Source organism: Hibiscus syriacus, unplaced genomic scaffold, assembly GCF_006381635.1.
Source record: "Hibiscus syriacus cultivar Baekdansim isolate YM2019G1 unplaced genomic scaffold, ASM638163v2 tig00110194_pilon, whole genome shotgun sequence".
Classification (NCBI taxonomy): Eukaryota; Viridiplantae; Streptophyta; class Magnoliopsida; order Malvales; family Malvaceae; genus Hibiscus; species Hibiscus syriacus.
The window spans coordinates 205,498-225,504 of NW_024062620.1; the positions used below are offsets into that span (position 1 = coordinate 205,498).

Below are 20,007 nucleotides of genomic sequence, written 5' to 3' on the forward strand. Positions count from 1 at the left end.
ATGTATATGCAACTCGTTTAATGTTTTTCCAGTAATTAGCGCAGCTCTTTTCAAACCATTTCCAGTGCTCCTGCAGATCCATGTTTTTCTGGCATTTGTAACATCTGAATGATAATTATTTTGACCATTTCCAAGGGTGGAAGTGTGTTTCAGTGCTGAATTTTAGTCTAGTTGACAGGATTCTATGGATTGGATTTGGATGGTAAAATATAACTGCCATTGAAGCAAAGCAATGACTTAAAGAGTATTACATTAACCATTTTATTACAATTTATGCAGTTTAGAACCATACTTTTTTGTCTTTAAATGAAAAAAACAATCTACAGAAAATAAGACTATCACCAGGAAGTTGAGATAGAATTGACAGTTGTATCAACTTTCAAGATCGGCCAAACCGAATGTTCTTTCGACAGCTTTGCACCAGGAATCCACCTTCTTCTTCCTCCGTTCTTCGCATAATTTTGGGGAGAATGTGGTTGAGGTATTGAGCTTGTGCCCGGAAGCAAAAAGCTCATCTTCTTTCCATACACCTACGGCTATTCCAGCAGCATATGCAGCTCCAAGAGCAGTTGTTTCTATGTCAGCTGGTCTCACCACGGGGCTTCCCAACAAGTCTGCCTGTGATCGACCCCGATTAAAACATAAAATCATATTATCAGAAAAGAATGAACGAGTGATTTAGACAATCTCTTTGATTTTACACACACACAAAAGCAGCTGAGATTCTAAGAAAAACTTTCTTGATTGTAAAACGATACTCTTCCATTTTTCATAAAATACAAATGTCTGAAGCATTTATCGATAAGGATATAGATATATGATACTTGAAGCACCATTAGAATACATGGAAAAAGTTTACATAAGTATCAGACACGTGCTTCTATGCATTGACAGCAACAAGCTAATAACAGAAAGCAAAAAAAAAAAAAAAAAACGGTAGAGAATAGAGCCCTAACCTGAATTTGCATCAAGAGGTTGTTAACAGTAGCACCACCATCCACCCTGAGCAAGAACTCTCCCTTTTCATTCTTAACCTCACCTTTCTCACCTGCATCTTTGTGCATTGAATCCAATACATCTTTCACTTGAAAACACATGCTTTCAAGCACTGCACGAGCAATGTGAGCCTTGCTTGTAAACCGTGTGATTCCAATGCAAACACCACGTGCATCATCTCGCCACCATGGAGCGAACAATCCATTAAAAGCAGGAACAAAGTAAACCCCACCTGTGGAATCAACCTCTGATGCCAAGGTTTCAATCTCACTCGCAGTTGAAATTATTCCAAGATTGTCTCTTAACCACTGAACCGCAGCTCCAGCAATCGCAATAGAGCCCTCTAAAGCATAGTTGGTCGGTGATTCTGGACCAAGCTTGAATGCAAGCGTGGTTAGTAGCCCATGATTTGACTTAACAGGCTCAGTACCTGTGTTGAGCATGATAAAGGCACCAGTTCCATAAGTGCTTTTGGCCTCACCCTTTAGGCAAGCTTGACCAACCATGGCAGCATGTTGATCACCGAGACATCCTGCAATAGGAACACCAAGAACAGGCCACCCTTTGCTGATTTTACCAATGACCTCGGCATTACTTACAATTTTTGGCAGAATTTCAGCTGCTATTCCAAGAGTTTCCAATGTGGTTTCATCCCAATCAAGGGTTTTGAGATTCATGAGCATAGTCCGCGATGCATTAGAGAGATCAGTGACATGTAATCCACCATTTACCCCGCCAGTTAAGTTCCATATTACCACGTGTCTATAGTTCCAAACAAGGCATCCCCTTTTTTAATAGCAACTTTAACCTCATCGATGTTCTCCATCAACCATAGCAGCTTCACTGCACTAAAATAAGTGCTTAAAGGCAAACCACATGATTCCACAAAATGTGTTCTCCCTCCTGGTAGATCTTTCTCCAATTTCCTAATATGACGAATCACCTCAAACATCAAGTACATAGAATTCACACTGTCATTACTGAACAGCAAATGAAAATCCAAAAATATTCATTTATCTGACAATCGTATCTAACACATTTATGAACACGAGTATTTATGAACACGAGTATATGATATGATCCTACAATAAGTCTCCAAATACATTAAAATATTGGAAGAAATTGGAGCATACCTAAGTCAAACACATACACACATTCATCATTCATGTGTCCAAGTAACATAGCACTCAAACTAGGCTATTGACAGAAAACTAAAAGGAATTCATAATTACAAAAACCAAGGGAATATAAATCAAACCAATTCCAAGTTTTGAAAACATTTCTTGTTCATAATTGAAACTTTTCAATAATAAAAAACTTTAACACCCAATTCAAAAAACAATCAAACAAAAACTGAGCAACATCAAACAACCAACCAGCAAATAAAAATAAAAAAGGAAATTGATAACCGATAAGGATTACCTACAAATAGAGCTGGTACGAGCATCCATCCAAACGATGGCGTTATAGAGAGGACAACCAGTAGATTTGCTCCAGACAACAGTTGTTTCTCTTTGATTGGTCAATCCAATTGCTTTCAATCCACTTTCAACATTGAGTCCATCAGCAGTAGCCTTGTCTAGTGCCTTTGTCATGCACGATCTCACGCTCTCCAATATCTCCATTGGGTCATGCTCCACCCATCTAACATCCCCACAAAATCCCCCCCCAAAAAAAAAATCAAATAAACACGTCAAAAAAATTTCATATTTGTGAAATGAAACAGAAGCCCAACATGGAAATTTGATTGAGGAACTGAGTTTTGAAAGGAGTACCCGGCCTCAGGGTAGAACTGAGTGAACTCGATCTGGTGGGAACCAATGACTCGAGCAGATTTGTCATAGATGATAAACCGTGTACTGGTGGTGCCTTGGTCGATTGAGGCGACGTAAGTTTCTTTCGACATTTTTTTCTTCTTGGTCGCCGGTCAACTAAGATGCAGAGATTGAACAGAGGGATAACTTAATATATACAGATTGAGATGGTCGTTATCTCTTTTTTCTAGTAAATTATTTCCTTATGAGTAAATTACAACTTTACTATTTAATTTTAATCTCTCTCTGTTCATTACTGTACTTTCAATTTTTAATATACTCATTGAACTTTATACATTAAATATTTTTTATTATTCTTTATTATTATTTTTATATGACATAATTTTTTTTAAAATATTATTAAATATAAAAATAATTTAAAATAAATAATAAATAATATTTTATTATTATCAATTTTAAAAACATTTAAAATAATCATCGTCGTTGTCGTCGTCTTCACGGTTGTTTGATCCCAAATTGTACTGTAAGAATCGTTTTGACAAGTTGAGTTAAAATTTAATGGTTGTTTTATTGGAAAAAATTCAAAATCTGCAAATCTCAAATGAAACATTTTTGTTTCCTCACTTTTGATTTTTATTCGTGAACTTCGGAGCATGTTTTGACAAAACGGAAGTCGAATTCAGACTCATGGGGTTGAGATGAAGTTGTCAATGAAATCTAGGATCGAACGATTACCATCTACGACTGTCGACAATGGTATCTAATGATGGTGAACAGTGGAAGGTGAATAGTTGAGTTTAATTTTATATTTTATATTAAATAATAAAAAATAAAATATTATACTAAACTAATAATAAAATAATTTATAGTGACCAAAACATGAATAATTAAAAAAATTAGTGAGTAAATTAAAAATATTAAAAGTACAATGGGTAAACTAAAAATAGTATAAAATTAGTGGATAAATTTATAATTTACCCTTTCCTTATTTTCTCGGGAAAGTGGACGAAACCTTATCCAATCATCTTTGAAGATTAAACAAGAAAGATAATCTCAAAGCGATTATGGCAATTAATTGAATGTTAATTTTGTTTATTTATTTCATTTAGATATGGAAATTTCAAAGTTAAAGATTTAACGGATTCCTCTCTTGTTTACTTCCATATTTGTGGTATCGTTTTTAGATTTTATTTATCAAAATGAATATACTTATTAGCTTTCTTATATTATTTCAATATTTTAAATTATTAGAGACAAAAGATAAAATAAAATAAATCATATTTTTTAGAACTAGAAAAAAACATTTTTTTATAGAAACAGAGCAAATAACAGTAAAATTATTTTTATATGAACCGTTAATTTTATTAAAATGAAGGTTAAATCACCGTAAACTAAACACATAATTATGATATTTTTTTATAATCATTGACATAAGAAACTAGCCACTTGAGATTCAATGACCGTATAATGAAAATTTTAAAAATTTAATCAAAAAACTCGAACAAAAAATTGCTACAAATAGATCTGACTGCATTAATAATTGAATCACAAAATGGATCAAACTACTGAAAAACCACTGACAAACAACAAATCAGAGTCGAGTGACGTGAGAAAACTATTCACGAATGCAATTATGTATCCAAATTTAATTTGAGAGTTCAAAGTATTAGAATGATAACAAATAAACATAGTCTTGATTAGTCGAGACAACGTCAAATCCAACTATGAGAAGAAAAAATGAAAGAACGAATAAATGACCGATAAATAATATCGAAAACATATCAGAATGCAAAGAAAAAAGTATCATAAAAACATAGAAAAATATATCATAGTGACCAAATTATTAAAATCTACATAGCAAAAAAGAAATCAAGATGTGATATAAAAAAATAAAAATATCGACTACCGACCACCAACATTACTATAAATAATGTTACTTATTAAACAAAGATACAAAGAATTAAAGCTCATCATCAAACATCATGAATCAAACTACAAAATCAATAATCCAACAATGCCGTGGAAAATTATTGTGTTGTCAATCACGAATACATGAAGCTATATGCAATATGACTTAATAAAGTAAGTAAATGTATATTTAAACTAAATGCAACTTAATTGTATAATGTATGAACGTATATATAAATGACAAAATGAAGAGTAAGTATATTTAGTCGGTTGGTCAAGTTTTTCATATTTGTTCACTCATATTCTTTTAGCTCGTGAGTTTAAACTAATTGCGAGCACTCTCATTTCTTCCCTTAGAGTACGTGTTTCCTCTCCTCTGTATAAGATTAGTATTAGGTTTAAGATTTATGTAAAAAAAAGCTTAATATAAAAAAAGTGTCAAAACTATACATCTTTTTTCTTTTATGTGCCTAAATTTTTTTAGTCAATTTAGGTGACTAACGTTTCGAATGTTATTATTTAGATGCCTTAACTGTAATGAACGTTGAAAAAATTCGTCAATCACTCCGGATGTGACACATGGCACCTTTATACATTTTTAAAAAAACTTAAATTATTATTATTATTCAAAAAACCTAAAATATTTCTAAATTCTAAAAAAAGTCCAAAATCCTTAATCTCAAAGCATCTACCCACCTGTTGATCGTCCACCGTCGTTGCTACCCCATCGACTGCCTACGCATCCATCATCGGCTGTGAAGCGTAGCTTCAAACCCCCAAAATCCTTATATCCAAATCCTTAAATCCCAACATATATTCATCCCAGTCGATATGTGAATGGTCAGAGGGTGATCGACGAGTAAGTGGCTAATAGGTGAGTGAGTGGTCGATGGCGGCAGTAGTGACCGTCAGGTGAATTGAAGGTCTTAGGAAATTTTATAATAAATAGGAAAAGTTAATATTTTTTAAATTGTGACTTTTAAAAAAATAAATAAACTAAAAAAATCAAATAACGTATCAAACACTTATTTGATGAGTTACTTCTAACGAATTTATTAATGGTCTTTACGTCGTAGGCACTAAATGATAATATTAAACACTTAAATTAATTAAAAAAATAGTCAAATAAATAAAAAAATATAATTTAAACATTTATTTTTATATTATGCTAATAAGTAAGGGGTTTAAAAACAAAGGATTTAGAAACTCCCATTTTGAGAGTTTTTTATTTTATTGCTTTACTGTTTCCTGCTCGACTTTCGACGATGCGAATTTAACCGGACGTATATTTGTTGCCATGGTAATAAATTTGCTTAGACTCTTCATTATTTGCATAATTCATGGCTAAAATGAAATAAAAAATGAAAAACCAAAAAATTATTAAAAAATTCCAACAAATTTATCCAAACGAATAAACATGTATTTGCAAAAGGCACTAATTAGACAATGACATTATACATGTATATGAGTCTTATCTTTAATCATTTAATAATTAAATAATTTAAAAAATATTTAAACACTTAAAAAATTAATATCTGAAGAGATTAAGATTTTAGAATCGCACTGGCAAACTATGATTATTGAATTGTCAAATATATGTTCAAAACTTCGGTCAGATACATATTAGTACAATAATTGAAAGAAGATTTACATATTGTATAATTCTGATCAAAATTTAAAATTTATATTTGACAACTCAAAATCAATAAATTTAATTTAAGATTTTTAAAATTTCATTTTGTTTAGATATTGATATTTATTAAGTGATTTAAGAAAATATTCATACATACATTGTCATTGCTATTGACTTATAGCATACACATCGCTTGAGTTGGATATTAACATGTTAATTGATATATGATAAAATATGACTCCACTCGTTTGAGTTATATTTCATAGATCAACTCTCTGCTTACTTTATATCGTCGAGTCAATGCTTGAAACATTATGTCGTCGAGTCAATGTTTAAAATCAACGACAATACCACTAGACATCACTAAAATATGATTTTATTATAACTCAATTAACATGTTAACGTCCAACTCATAAGACTATCAAATGAGTAATTTAGTAATTGTTTTGAAACTTATAATAATAATAAAAAACTCAATAAAATAGTAATTTATAATTAAAATATTATTTTATAATTTTTAATATTAAAAAATAACAAAATAACACTAAATCAGAAACCATTTGTAAAGAAAAATGTTTGAAGACAGAAGAAAAACAGTGAATATAATCCTGAATAACTGGAGGGAAAGAAGATAAAGATGGAGTGGACGTGGAATTTATAATAATAATAAAATATAAAAATTGTTGGAGAGGAGAGCAGAGGATAGGATAAGAGGTTTGCACGCCATTCAACACAGCCAACGTCATCACTCTCTCCACCGTCTCATTTCCTGTTTTGTATTCTCCTCTGTTCTCGCCTCCATTAACCTTACTGCACCCTCCGCCTCTCTATCCAATCAACCCTATGTCTTTGTATTTATTAAATAATTTCGTAAATAATATTAGTTGGAAATTATTTTAAAATAAATTTAAAATGATATTTGGTAACATCTAAATTTTACATGTAAAAAAAAATTCTTTAATAGTACATCAAATAAAAGTCTTTAATTGAATTAATTTTGTAATTATTTATTTTAATATAATTTTTTATTTAAAAATTAATGAATAAAATATTTAAAATAATAAAATAAATATAAACTTAAACAATTATTAAATCAAAAATAATTTTTCATTTTCGTTTAAATTTATTTAATAAATTAAATAAAACTAATTTTCATTATATTTATTTTCTTTTTCTATTTGTTTCGCTTAGGGTTTGATTATTTTTTGAAAGAAGATAAACATCTATTACATGTTATACATTTGATGAATAAATCCTATTTAATGAACAATTTGAAAATAAAAGTAAATAAAATATTAAATATTTATTTTAATAAAAAATATTTAAAATTAATAAGAATTATAATTTAAACAACAAATGGTTGTCCATTGTTCCCATATGTAATGGGGTAAGAGGGAGGTAAGATAGTAGGCTGCCTCCAACATTAGGTTGAGAACAACTTCAGTAGGAGACCTCCAAATTATAAAATGCATTCCATAAAACTCAATCCCACGACCTCAAAGTTAAAAACACTTATTCTATAATTAAACTATAATAAAATAATGAACAAAAGAAGGTAAGTCATCAGTCAAAGCTTACCCTCATTACAATAGATTCGTATCCACGAGATTCCTTGTTGGGGAATAAATAATATTCCACTTTCTCGGTATAAATACATTCACCTGAACCACTCCCACTCATTTCTCTTTTTTCTTTTTCATCTCAAAATCAGTACTCTATTCTATATTCTGCGGTGCCCGGCGGCGGAGGCTTCTAGCTGTTTGCGGCGATGGGAGCAGCAGTGTTGTCGGAGTTGGCGACGGAGATTGTCGTCCCAGTATGCGCCGTCATTGGAATAGCTTTCTCATTGATACAGTAGCTGATGGTGTCGCGCGTGAAGCTCTCCACCGAGCGGAATGCGTCGGCGAATACTAAAAAGAACGGGTTCGACGATTACTTGATCGAGGAAGAAGATGGAATCAACGACCATGGCGTCGTCACCAAGTGCGCTGAAATTCAAAACGCCATCTCTGAGGGTAATATATACTTTTTTATGTTAGATCTACTTTCTTTTAATTTTTTTTAGTAATGATTCTATGGAATTCACACTTTGAGTAGCCATTAATGATAAACTGTTTCGTATGTGATAGTAAGTGATTTATTTTAAATGTAGGTAACTTAAATGCTCAACTTCATGTTTTTGTCACAAGTTTAAATCTCTAATTTTATTAAAATGTTTGCTCATTCCCTCATTGCAACTTTTCGAGGAGAATGTGCAGTGATTTGGATTTAAAATTTTTAAATTTGGAGGTTTTCCGTTTTGTTTAAGATTATAGAATTTATATCTGAATATTATATCGCTCAAATCAAATGTATTCATTTTTTTAATATAAAAAACAACATATATGTTTTGTTTGAATGATTTGTAAATAATTTTCAAATGCCTTAAGAGGCACTCTTTCGGAAAGATGTCTTATATATTTTGAAAGCTTAAAATAATTTTAAGAAATCTGTTCTGTTGAATGAAATATAGTTTTTTTCCCCAATAATTTTCTGTAAATAATATAATAAAATAAACTTTAAATTTGATCAGTAATATCTTTTAAAGGATTTTTAGGGGTTTTGTCAGCTTTGGATGGGAAAAAGGGAGTTATGGGTCCTATTAGATATGCTTTCCCAATTTCCATCATTCACATTTAATATAATTTTAATTAGTTTTTCAAAGATCAGACTTAGGTTTAATTTAGTATTGAATGGAGTTATAAATTAGAAAGTCTTTAACTTTAGTGATTTTATCATTATTGACAGTTATAATATATGTTGTCTTATCTAAATAAAGATTATTTGCTTTTATGGATATCACTATTATCTTTACCTTTGCTTCCACTTGTAGAGCACGTGACCCATTTTCCATATATCTTTACTTATAATCGACAATACAACATCAGCATGTGCCATTTTCGATAATTGATGCTTGCACCAACTACAAATAAAATAGTATTAAGAACAATGAAGATATTTTGTATTTTAGGCTTAGGGTTTTGTTTTATTTTTGGAAATTGTAGCTCTGTCTTGTGCTTCTTTATTGTTATTGGGAGGGGTTAAAAGATTTTTAACTTTTTCAGTTACAATACTTGAATAATATAATAAAGGAAATAAACAAGTTATTTTATATTTCTGTACCATTACGCAGATGTATACCTTAATAAAAATTACAAAATAGCATAATACCAGTGTTATATATTGTAATCAACATGTATCTGAAAACAACCAAAAAAATATTTTATTGTCTTGTATTTGCAATTATTTTCAATAATGTATGGGTAAAAATGAGGAATAAGTAATTTAGGAGTAACATACTATGGCATAATGATTATAATAGACTGATTTTAGAATTTAGGATAATCTAGATGTTAATAATTGTAATAATAAAATTGAAGTTCTGAAAGATTCTGAGCTTGATGCTTTACCGGATGCATCAAAATATATTATATGTGATAATGCTTTGTCGCATTCCAGTAATAAAGTGTGAAAACCGGGCCGTTGTTGCTGTGAGAGCTGCATATCTAGTTTTTCTAGATTTTTGTTTCTCTCCTAATGCATCAGTGATGTTAAAAGTTGGTGTCTTTTATTGTTTTTGAAGATTATGCTTATTATTCTGCTTTCAGATGTGTAACCAATAGCACTTTAATTGATGTGATAAATCGTTGATGGGTTGTTTATGTTCTATTATCACCTACACCAATTAATCAAATGATGTATGGGTGCAACAGGTGCAACATCCTTTCTGTTTACTGAATATCAATACGTTGGCATATTCATGATTGCTTTTGCTATCCTTATTTTCCTATTCCTGGGCTCTGTTGAGGGCTTCAGCACAAAGAGCCAGCCTTGCACCTATGATAAGGAGAAAACATGCAAACCAGCTCTTGCCACTGCTATCTTCAGTACTGTATCCTTCTTGCTCGGTGCAGTCACGTCTGTTATTTCTGGGTTCCTTGGTATGAAAATTGCTACATATGCCAATGCAAGAACAACCTTGGAAGCTAGAAAGGGTGTTGGAAAGGCTTTTATTGTTGCGTTTAGATCTGGTGCAGTGATGGGTTTCCTCCTTGCAGCCAATGGTTTGTTGGTGCTTTACATAGCCATCAATCTATTCAATCTGTACTATGGTGATGACTGGAAGGCCTTTTTGAGGCTATTACTGGTTATGGTCTCGGGGGATCCTCTATGGCACTCTTTGGAAGAGTTGGTGGTGGTATCTATACAAAGGCTGCTGATGTTGGTGCTGATCTTGTAGGAAAGGTTGAAAGAAACATTCCAGAAGATGACCCAAGAAACCCAGCAGTAAGCCAAAATGTTGGTGCTGATGTTAATCATCTTTCCAGTAGTAAATATTTTCTCATACAGAGTCCTGAAATGATTTGTTTGTTTATTTTATGAATCAGGTCATTGCTGATAATGTTGGTGATAATGTTGGTGACATTGCTGGTATGGGTTCTGATCTATTTGGCTCGTATGCCGAATCTTCCTGTGCTGCTCTTGTTGTTGCTTCTATATCCTCCTTTGGAGTAAACCATGAGTTCACTGCCATGTTGTATCCTCTTCTTATTAGTTCTGTGGGAATTCTTGTCTGTTTGATCACAACTCTTTTTGCTACTGATTTCTTTGAAATCAAGGCTGTCAAGGAAATTGAACCAGCTTTGAAGAAGCAGCTTATTATCTCCACTGTTCTGATGACTGTTGGTATTGCAATTGTTACTTGGATCGGTGTGCCTTCTTCCTTCACCATCTACAATTTCGGGGCTCAGAAAGCTGTTAAGAACTGGTAAGATACAAGAATCTGTTGTATAGCAAGCTTGTAATAAATGTAGCGATTCTTACTATTCCAGCTAGATGCATGCTGTAACACAACTGTGCTTCTAATTTTGTGATATAGGTAAGATTAAGACCTTTAACTCCTTAAGTTCTGATTCCCTCTGATTCCCCAATATCTTTGGTAAGTTACCGCTTAGTTGGGCTTAAGCAAATTTGTTTCTCAGCATAGCTGGAAAAATTGATTTTTATGGACCTTATAGAAGACATGAAGCAGATGGTAGCATATAACATGTCTTGCCTGTTTGTCATGTAAGTGCTTTCATCATGCAAAGGATATCTCTACAACTAAAATGATTTGTATTGCAGGCAACTATTTTTGTGCGTTGGTGTTGGTCTCTGGGCTGGGCTTATTATTGGTTTTGTTACCGAGTACTACACCAGTAATGCTTACAGGTATGGTAACGATTTGGCTTAGTTTTTCTATTAGCATTCCTACTTCAAGTTTTCTCTCTCGATCATAATTATACCGTATTTGCGTGCAGCCCCGCGCAAGATGTTGCTGATTCCTGCAGGACAGGAGCAGCTACCAATGTTATATTTGGCCTGGCTTTAGGATACAAATCTGTTATCATCCCAATTTTTGCCATTGCAATCAGCATTTTTGTTAGTTTCAGCTTTGCCGCCATGTATGGGATTGCAGTTGCTGCCCTTGGAATGTTGAGCACCATTGCGACTGGGTTGGCCATTGATGCATATGGTCCAATCAGTGACAATGCTGGAGGAATTGCTGAGATGGCTGGTATGAGCCATCACATTCGTGAGAGAACTGATGCTCTTGATGCTGCTGGCAACACCAAAGCTGCCATTGGAAAGGTACTGCATTCAATTATTTTCTAGAGATTGTTATGAGGAGAGTGATTTTAACTTCAAATACTAATTACTTGAACGACAATTGTAACATAAATGATGAATAGTCGACACCTAACTACTGTTTTTACAGCTTCTACCAAACATTTTTTTTTTACAATTTGATCTCTTTATCGAGTTCTCGAACACCAAATGGACTTAAGAGTCTGAATTCTATTTTATGATCAATCTATCCCTCTTCGAGTTACCCTCCAACCATATCGCACTCCGATTGCATATGAATGTTCTATTTTCTCGAAGCTAAGTTATTTTTTCTTTTTCTATGCCAAACTATTCTACTTCTTTGTGATTAGTATTTGGTAATATTTGAAGTACTATTGTTTTATGTTTCCAGGGATTTGCCATTGGGTCAGCGGCATTGGTGTCATTGGCCCTATTTGGTGCTTTTGTCAGCCGTGCAGCTATATCGACTGTTGATGTCTTGACCCCGAAGGTTTTCATTGGTTTAATAGTTGGTGCCATGCTTCCCTACTGGTTCTCTGCTATGACCATGAAGAGTGTTGGAAGTGCAGCTTTAAAGATGGTTGAGGAGGTTCGCCGACAGTTCAACACCATTCCGGGTCTCATGGAGGGTAATGCCAAGCCTGATTATGCTACCTGTGTAAAAATCTCAACCGATGCCTCTATCAAGGAGATGATCCCCCCCGGTGCCCTTGTTATGCTTACTCCCCTTATCGTTGGAACCTTCTTTGGTGTCGAGACTCTTGCCGGTGTTCTCGCTGGTGCTCTTGTGTCTGGTGTTCAGGTAAAGTTGGAACAAAAAAATATCGTTTTCATCATTTTTTCTTGTATTTCTGAATGGTAATCATTCCGACTTAACACCGGACGTCCGCAGATTGCTATATCCGCTTCTAACACTGGTGGGGCATGGGATAATGCCAAGAAATACATTGAGGTAAATACAAAGTGAAAAGTTTTGATCTACCTGTTTTAATTTCCTTACTGGCTTCTGTACTTTGGTTGTGCGGTGCATTAATACATTATCATCGTCAGGCCGGTGCCTCGGAGCATGCAAGGACCCTTGGTCCAAAAGGATCTGATCCTCACAAAGCAGCTGTCATCGGTGACACCGTCGGAGATCCACTCAAGGATACCTCTGGTCCATCACTTAACATCCTTATCAAACTTATGGCAGTTGAATCGCTCGTGTTTGCACCCTTTTTCGCCACACACGGTGGCCTACTCTTCAAGATCTTTTAGAGTGGGGATTGCGGGAAAGATGTCGTCAACTGCGCTCGTAACTGCAGCTTAGCTTCCCAGTATGTATGTGCTGCTCCCATTCAGCAACTATAAAAAAAAAAATTCTGTATGGATCGGTACTGTAGGGATTATTTTTCCAAGTGTAGTTGTAGTGGTTAATGCTACTTCTGTTTGGTATTTAGAACAGTTTTAATTTTTGAAAATTTTGTAACCTCAATGCCCTTTTTCACAATTTTAATTAAAACTTCAATCTGGAGAATGGGTGATTTGTTGTTGGATTTCAAGTTTTTCTTCCTGAAACTGGAAAATGTAGGTTTCTATAAATTCAATTAATTTGGATTGGATATAATAATTTTTAACCCCGTTGATTGTGTCACCGACCCATTTCTTTTAAACTAAATTATCTCACTTTTCCAGAATCTGTGCTCTTTTTATTTTAAAATTTACTAAAATTATATTGGCTCTGGAACTTTGATTGCTTGAAATCTTAGATGATAAAAGATTTTTTCATAACCAAAACCAATTTGACGCTGTTTTTTTTTCTTTTAAAGAAAGAACATTTGCAGATCCAAAGTTTTAAGATTTGGGTAGAAATAAATTAAGGACCAAAGTAAGGTTTTTACAATAGTTTAGATATCGAATTAGATATTATATTTTGTTAATGTGGCATTATCAATTTAACATGTGTCACAATAGAGTGATTTTTGTTATAATGTTAATGATCATACTATGATTTTATGAACTTTAGTAATAAAAAGATTAAACTTATCTAGATATTAGTGACCATTGGTTAGTAGAATTGTAAACGTTTCAAGTCTAGTTCGAGTATAATAGAGTTCTACTCGAATCCTGAATTCGACTTTAACTCAACTAGGTAACGTTTGACTCGAATTCACAATTGAAAAGTAAAACTCAACTTAAGCTCCAAAAAACTTAATTCGAAATAATCTCATATTTGGTTTAAGTGAAACTTAAACTCGGTACAAGTTCAAATATAAACTCGAACCTAAACTTTAAATACATGAAGACCTCATATCACATATAAAAAAACATATAAATGTTAATATTATAAAAAAATTAATTTTAAAAAATTTAATTTTAAAAAAATTAATTTTAATATATTATTTTTTTAAGTTACTTATTAATTTTTTGAATTGGGTATTATTTAATTTCCATCGACTTATTAAAAACTCAAGTCAAGTCAAACATAAATCCATTTAATTCAAGTATTAATCAAAACATTGATTGAGTCAAACTCAAATAATTTACTATCTATTTCATTTTATTTACTGCCCTATATTAGGGTATAATTTACCCGTGGAATTGGGATAACTGGACACAGTATTACCCCAATCCAAAATTTTATATCATACTATTTATTCAATAATTTATATAGGTTTAATCAATATATATATATATATATATATATATATTCGTAAAGCTTATAGTTGAAGCATCAACAGTGTCTGAAACATTTCTACAAACATTACATGATCATAATAAATGACTGTTGTTTACTTGAAAAATCTCACCTTGCACATTCAACCACGTATTTTTCTCTATCCATAAATGCAGAAGAAATAGGAGTCATTATATTTATATATATCTCCCTAGATATATATATATATATATTGTAAGGTCAAAATGCAATGGTCTACTCTGCTCTGCTCTTATTCAGTGGATCAAATCACAGTAAACAAGCTTTAAAACCCTTCTCCAATTCCTCTGCATTCAATTTCTTCCCAATCCTTGGAATATGTCATGAACTCCCTGTTCATTTCCAGAACATCAAAACAAAAACATACTTCACCACTCAATGTTCATTTCCATTTGCAATAGGATGCAAGATGTGTAGCAGATGATGATAAGATAACAACTAGACTAATGAAAACGTCATTTTTTTCCTCACCTGAAAGACGAACCTCTCATCCATGCCCTGAACAGAAAGACGACCTTTCATCCGATAAATGTCCTCGCTACGATCCAACAACAATGTACCGAGCCACATGTTAGCCTGCAAGATAATGGCGGAAGTAAATAATAACAAAGCTGAAAGTTTAACACTTCAACCTAAACAATAGCCACCCGCAATAATGAAACAAATTGCAAAGCACCAACGGAGACGGAGAAATCTCATTTTTAACTGAACAAGCAAGTTCATAGGTCTATAATTTAGGATCACAATAATCTCATTTAGAGTTGGAGATATATTATACTTTAAAACCAACCTTCTCAAGATCTAAGCTCCCTTCGCAAACTATGCTGACAGAGGAAACTCCTGGGTCATGAGTATGATCATGATCTGAGTACAAAAGTGCAAGATGCTAGCTTCAGTATTAGTAGAGAATAGCTTCGGCCAGTTGATATGATATCTGAAAAATTAGCAAGCATGCATAACGATATCCAAACATAACCATATGCAAATTCCCTTCGCTATGATAAACCAGAAATAGAGGGCCTAAATCAGTAGCCTATGTCTAGAAACTAATGACAAACTATGGGTGGGGATGGCATTAGGGAGATATGAGATCCCTTGCAAATGGAATTTGGGTTGTTATACGGAATTCCAAATTATTTGTGTAGTTCAGAAAGCTACAATATTAGATTTTATGAGCTCTAGTTCCCACAAGATAAAACCTGTCACTATCGGTAACCAATAGCACGAAGGAGGCTTCAAACTAAGAATAATAACAGAAGTGAGCAAGTGCCACATGATGATAAGCTAATCTCATTTCTTCTTGATTCTAAATATTGCCTATTTCTTTAAAACCCAAACTTCAGGTTTGGATAGGCAAAAGCATCGATATGACATTTCTCAAGTATCAAATTCACATCAAACCAGAAATCCCCAAATTCAGGATTCAGGTGGACAGATTCGAAGAGATGAATATGCATATCTGCAATTGGATGACAATTTGGCCACCTTTATAGAAACCTTGTACCTACTTGAGAGAGACAGAATAGGTGGTAACAGAAGTAGCAACTAGCCAGTGGATTCTTTATAGCTAATTATGCTTTCAGCAATGACAACTCAGCAACAGCTCAAACTTGTTCCTGCTCCTAGCATATTCCACGAAATAAATCGATTTGGTGACAACTATATATTTAATCATTAAGTCAATAATACACAAATTATTAGGAAACATTAAGATCACACATTAGACATTATGCACGAGTCACCAAGTATTAACATGATTAAAGGACAAAGCAAGGCTTCTATCTAAATGATAAAACTGAAATCAATTAACAAAGAAATGATGTAAACAACAAAGCATACAAAAGATTATGACGAGAAAGCAACCAATATGACTACTAGAAACAAAATTAAACCAAATACCACTTTCGAGAACAGTAAACATATACTATTGCTTATAAAGACAAACATTAAAAATGAAGAAAACCTTAAAAGCATAAGCAAGATGACTATTTGGTATCATAACAACTTTACCATGTTTATGATCATGTTCATGATGATGATGATGATGGTGATGATCGTGGCCATGATCATGATTGTGGTCATGATCATGATTGTGGTCATGATCATGATCATGATCTTTTGCACCTTCTTCATTGACGGAACTCTCAATTCTGGAAAGATTTAAGCACAAAAGTTAGTCAACAACCAAAATTATCGGGTGATGAACAAAAAAATAATTCCGAGGTAATGGATTGTCATCAATAGTAAAAAGTTACACATAATGCCGATGACATTAATGAAACTACATATAGCCTACTAGGAATAGAAACATGAACTATCCAATAGATCCAACAGGAAACACACATAGTTAAGACATAGGGTTCACAGATAATACATCATACAGAGGGATGTTTGTCAAACTATTTCCCAATAAGGTAAAAAGAAATAGAAAGTATTAAATAAACATTTCCAAATGCCTCAACCTGCCCTTCTCCCTTCCCCTTCCCTTTTTTCAAAGAAAAGGGATTAAAGGAATAGATAAGAGGGAAATATGATGTGATTTATTGAAACATTGATTCTAGCATCCATGATGTAGTGTAACACTAAAATGGTTTCAAAGAGGCCGTATTCAATGAAATAACATCTAAAAATGGAAAAGAATCTCAGATTGAAGTTCTAAGGCCAAATCAAAGAGTCCAGGTGATATGGTTTAAGGGAGAAATAGCAGTGAATCGATAGAATTAGGGCTGAACAAACAAGTAAGAAAGACGATAGAACTTTAGAAAACTTAGGGTTACAAAAACCTCTAGTTTCTCTCTACTAATTCAAGAAAATAATAAAAAGAATGTGGCTGTAAATCTTTTACAGCTTATTTATACTAGGGATACTAATAAAGTTATAATCCTACCCCTAGATTTAAACCCTAAAGATAACTAATAATCTTAGCCCTAGATTGAACCCCTAAGATTTCATAAATCTTAGCTATCCATAATGTATTATTATTAACAAATATTACTGAAGTAAAAAATAATATAAAATAATTAAAGCTCCTGCATCAGGAGAAACACTTTGCTCTCAACAAAAATAGGACATGATTATGATAAAATGGAAAAACAGCAATACTTAAATTAGTTACTATAGTGATTTCTTTTACCGACAATGGAACTACTAAATAAGAGCAGAAAACAACCTCTCCAAATCAAAGCCTCCTATTCCAAGCACATACTCCAAGTCAACTTTTCCAAACTCTGTGCGCTTGAGATGAGCCATGCCATTAATGTTCTGCAAGCAGGTAATGTCATCTTCAATTAGAAAAATGCAAAATAAATTACACATCACATCCTAAAGTTGCAATAAAATTATTTAATAGAAAAAGGCAGAAAACGCACCCTTATCCGTTTAACCAAGGACGTAATTTCTGGCTCACCAACAAGATCAGTCTATCAGAAGAACAAATAATCATATCAGCTAGCCATTAGAAAACCAAATTCAATATAACAGCTCAAGTCTTTGAACACGTCCTATTATGAGCACTATGAGCAAAATATGGTTGAGGTGGCTTTAAAGAACCAAAGAACCAAATAAATGAACTCTGTCTTTCAAAATGATGTAAAAATTCAACACGGTTTCAAGGAAATAAGGTGTGGCAAGCGGCATCCATAATATTAGGCAATGGTTTTTAGTCAAAGCTCAAGAGAATTAAATAAGTTCAATCATGTTTTGTTGTGATCTACTTCACATGTCATCATAAGTACCTTGTTTACAATTATGTGGTCAGCATAAGCAATTTTCTCTACTGCCTCATTGACCACTCCCTTTGGTTTGACCTCGTCCAGATGACAGGTCGCATGTTTGGCATCAACTAAAGTTACAAACACCATCTAACTTGACATCGTTGAAAACTTGATCCTCAGCATAAAATGTCTGAATGATTGGGGCAGGATTTGCCAATCCCGACAAGGAGAATATGGAATGTAAAAGAATCAAACATAATTTCTCATGCTCAAACTAAGGGGAAATGTCATGTATACACCAAAACATATAGAAATAAAGAATAACTAATTCTTATTTTATAAATTTTCACAGATCCTTTGAAAATAATTCCAAGCTGTAGTCTCTATTACAATATGGTCAAATTTCCCTTTCTTCCTATTGACTAGCTCTGCAATCATCCTCACAAGGTCGCCCCTTACAGTACAGCAGAGACAGCCATTGTTAAGCATGACTATGTCCTCAGCCCCGGCAGATTTAGCAGCGACAGGAGAACCATCAATATCTACTTCGCCAAACTGAAATTTTCAATTTGAAAAGACAAGACTTAATAATAATAAATTACACATTAATATCTCACCCATTGTAATGATTTTCCAAAAGACTAACTATTGTGAACCATTTATCGCTATCACATTAGCAAACAAGTTTAAAGTGGAATTAAACTCCATACCTAATTCTCTATCACTGCTATGCGCTTCCCATGATCTGCAGTCAAGATGTGATTGAGTAATGTTGTCTGTTCCACAACACATAAAGGTTAAAACATATCAATACGACCAACCAACTTATTAAATCAATAACTTTAAAAGAGAAAATATGAGTTCCTATCATCATTGCGAACTGAAAATATAACAACTTTTAGTCAATAAATTGGAATGTTAAAAACGTAAAAAAGAAAATGAGTCTTCATATGTCAATTAGCACCCATTGAAAGAATATTCATAATTTCTAAATTGGGAAGAGTTAATAAATATCCTATAAGCCACAAATGACAAACCTGACAGTTATTTCATATCAACATTTTCCGCCAAGGTAACGTCCCCCCCCCCCTCATTCTACAGCTATTACTACTAACTTCAAAGCCAAATACAGTGGATTTGTAAAAATTACTACCCAGAACATTAACAGAATCGGGGTAAACCCTGCAATCAAAATTTTTAATTTTAGCGACCATTTTGACCTTTGGTAAAGCAATTATTACCTTGCCAGAGCCTAAAAAGCCGGTGACTATGGTGGCCGGAATACGATTATCAGGCGGAATTTTAGTACAAACGTCGGAATCCTCGCTTTGCGGAGTAGTAGTGGCTGTGGCCGATACAGAGAACCGGCTGAAGCGGTTAGCTTTGAAGGTGGATAAAACAGCGAGAGACAAAGGCGACAACGTTTTGGAAGAAAGGGAGCGGGTATGGATGGTGGAGGGTTTGAAGAAGAGAGTGATAACCCCGGAGAGAGGTGGGTTTAGAGGGTGGCAACCACCGCCCCAACGAGTGGTGCAGTTGATGAAAGTTGTGGCGATGTCCATTGATAGCGTCGCCATTTCTTCGTTGGTTCTGGGAAGGTAAAGAGAGGGAAATGGAAAG

At 33.3% G+C, this 20,007-nt stretch overlaps 3 pseudogenes; 1 reads left to right on the forward strand and 2 right to left on the reverse strand.

Moving 5' to 3' along the window:
* Window positions 1–237: 237 nt before the first annotated feature.
* Window positions 238–18,491, reverse strand: LOC120217891 (annotated as a pseudogene).
* LOC120217889 lies at window positions 8,018–13,313 on the forward strand (annotated as a pseudogene).
* LOC120217896 lies at window positions 14,834–19,999 on the reverse strand (annotated as a pseudogene).
* Between the last annotated feature and the right edge of the window lie 8 nt (window positions 20,000–20,007).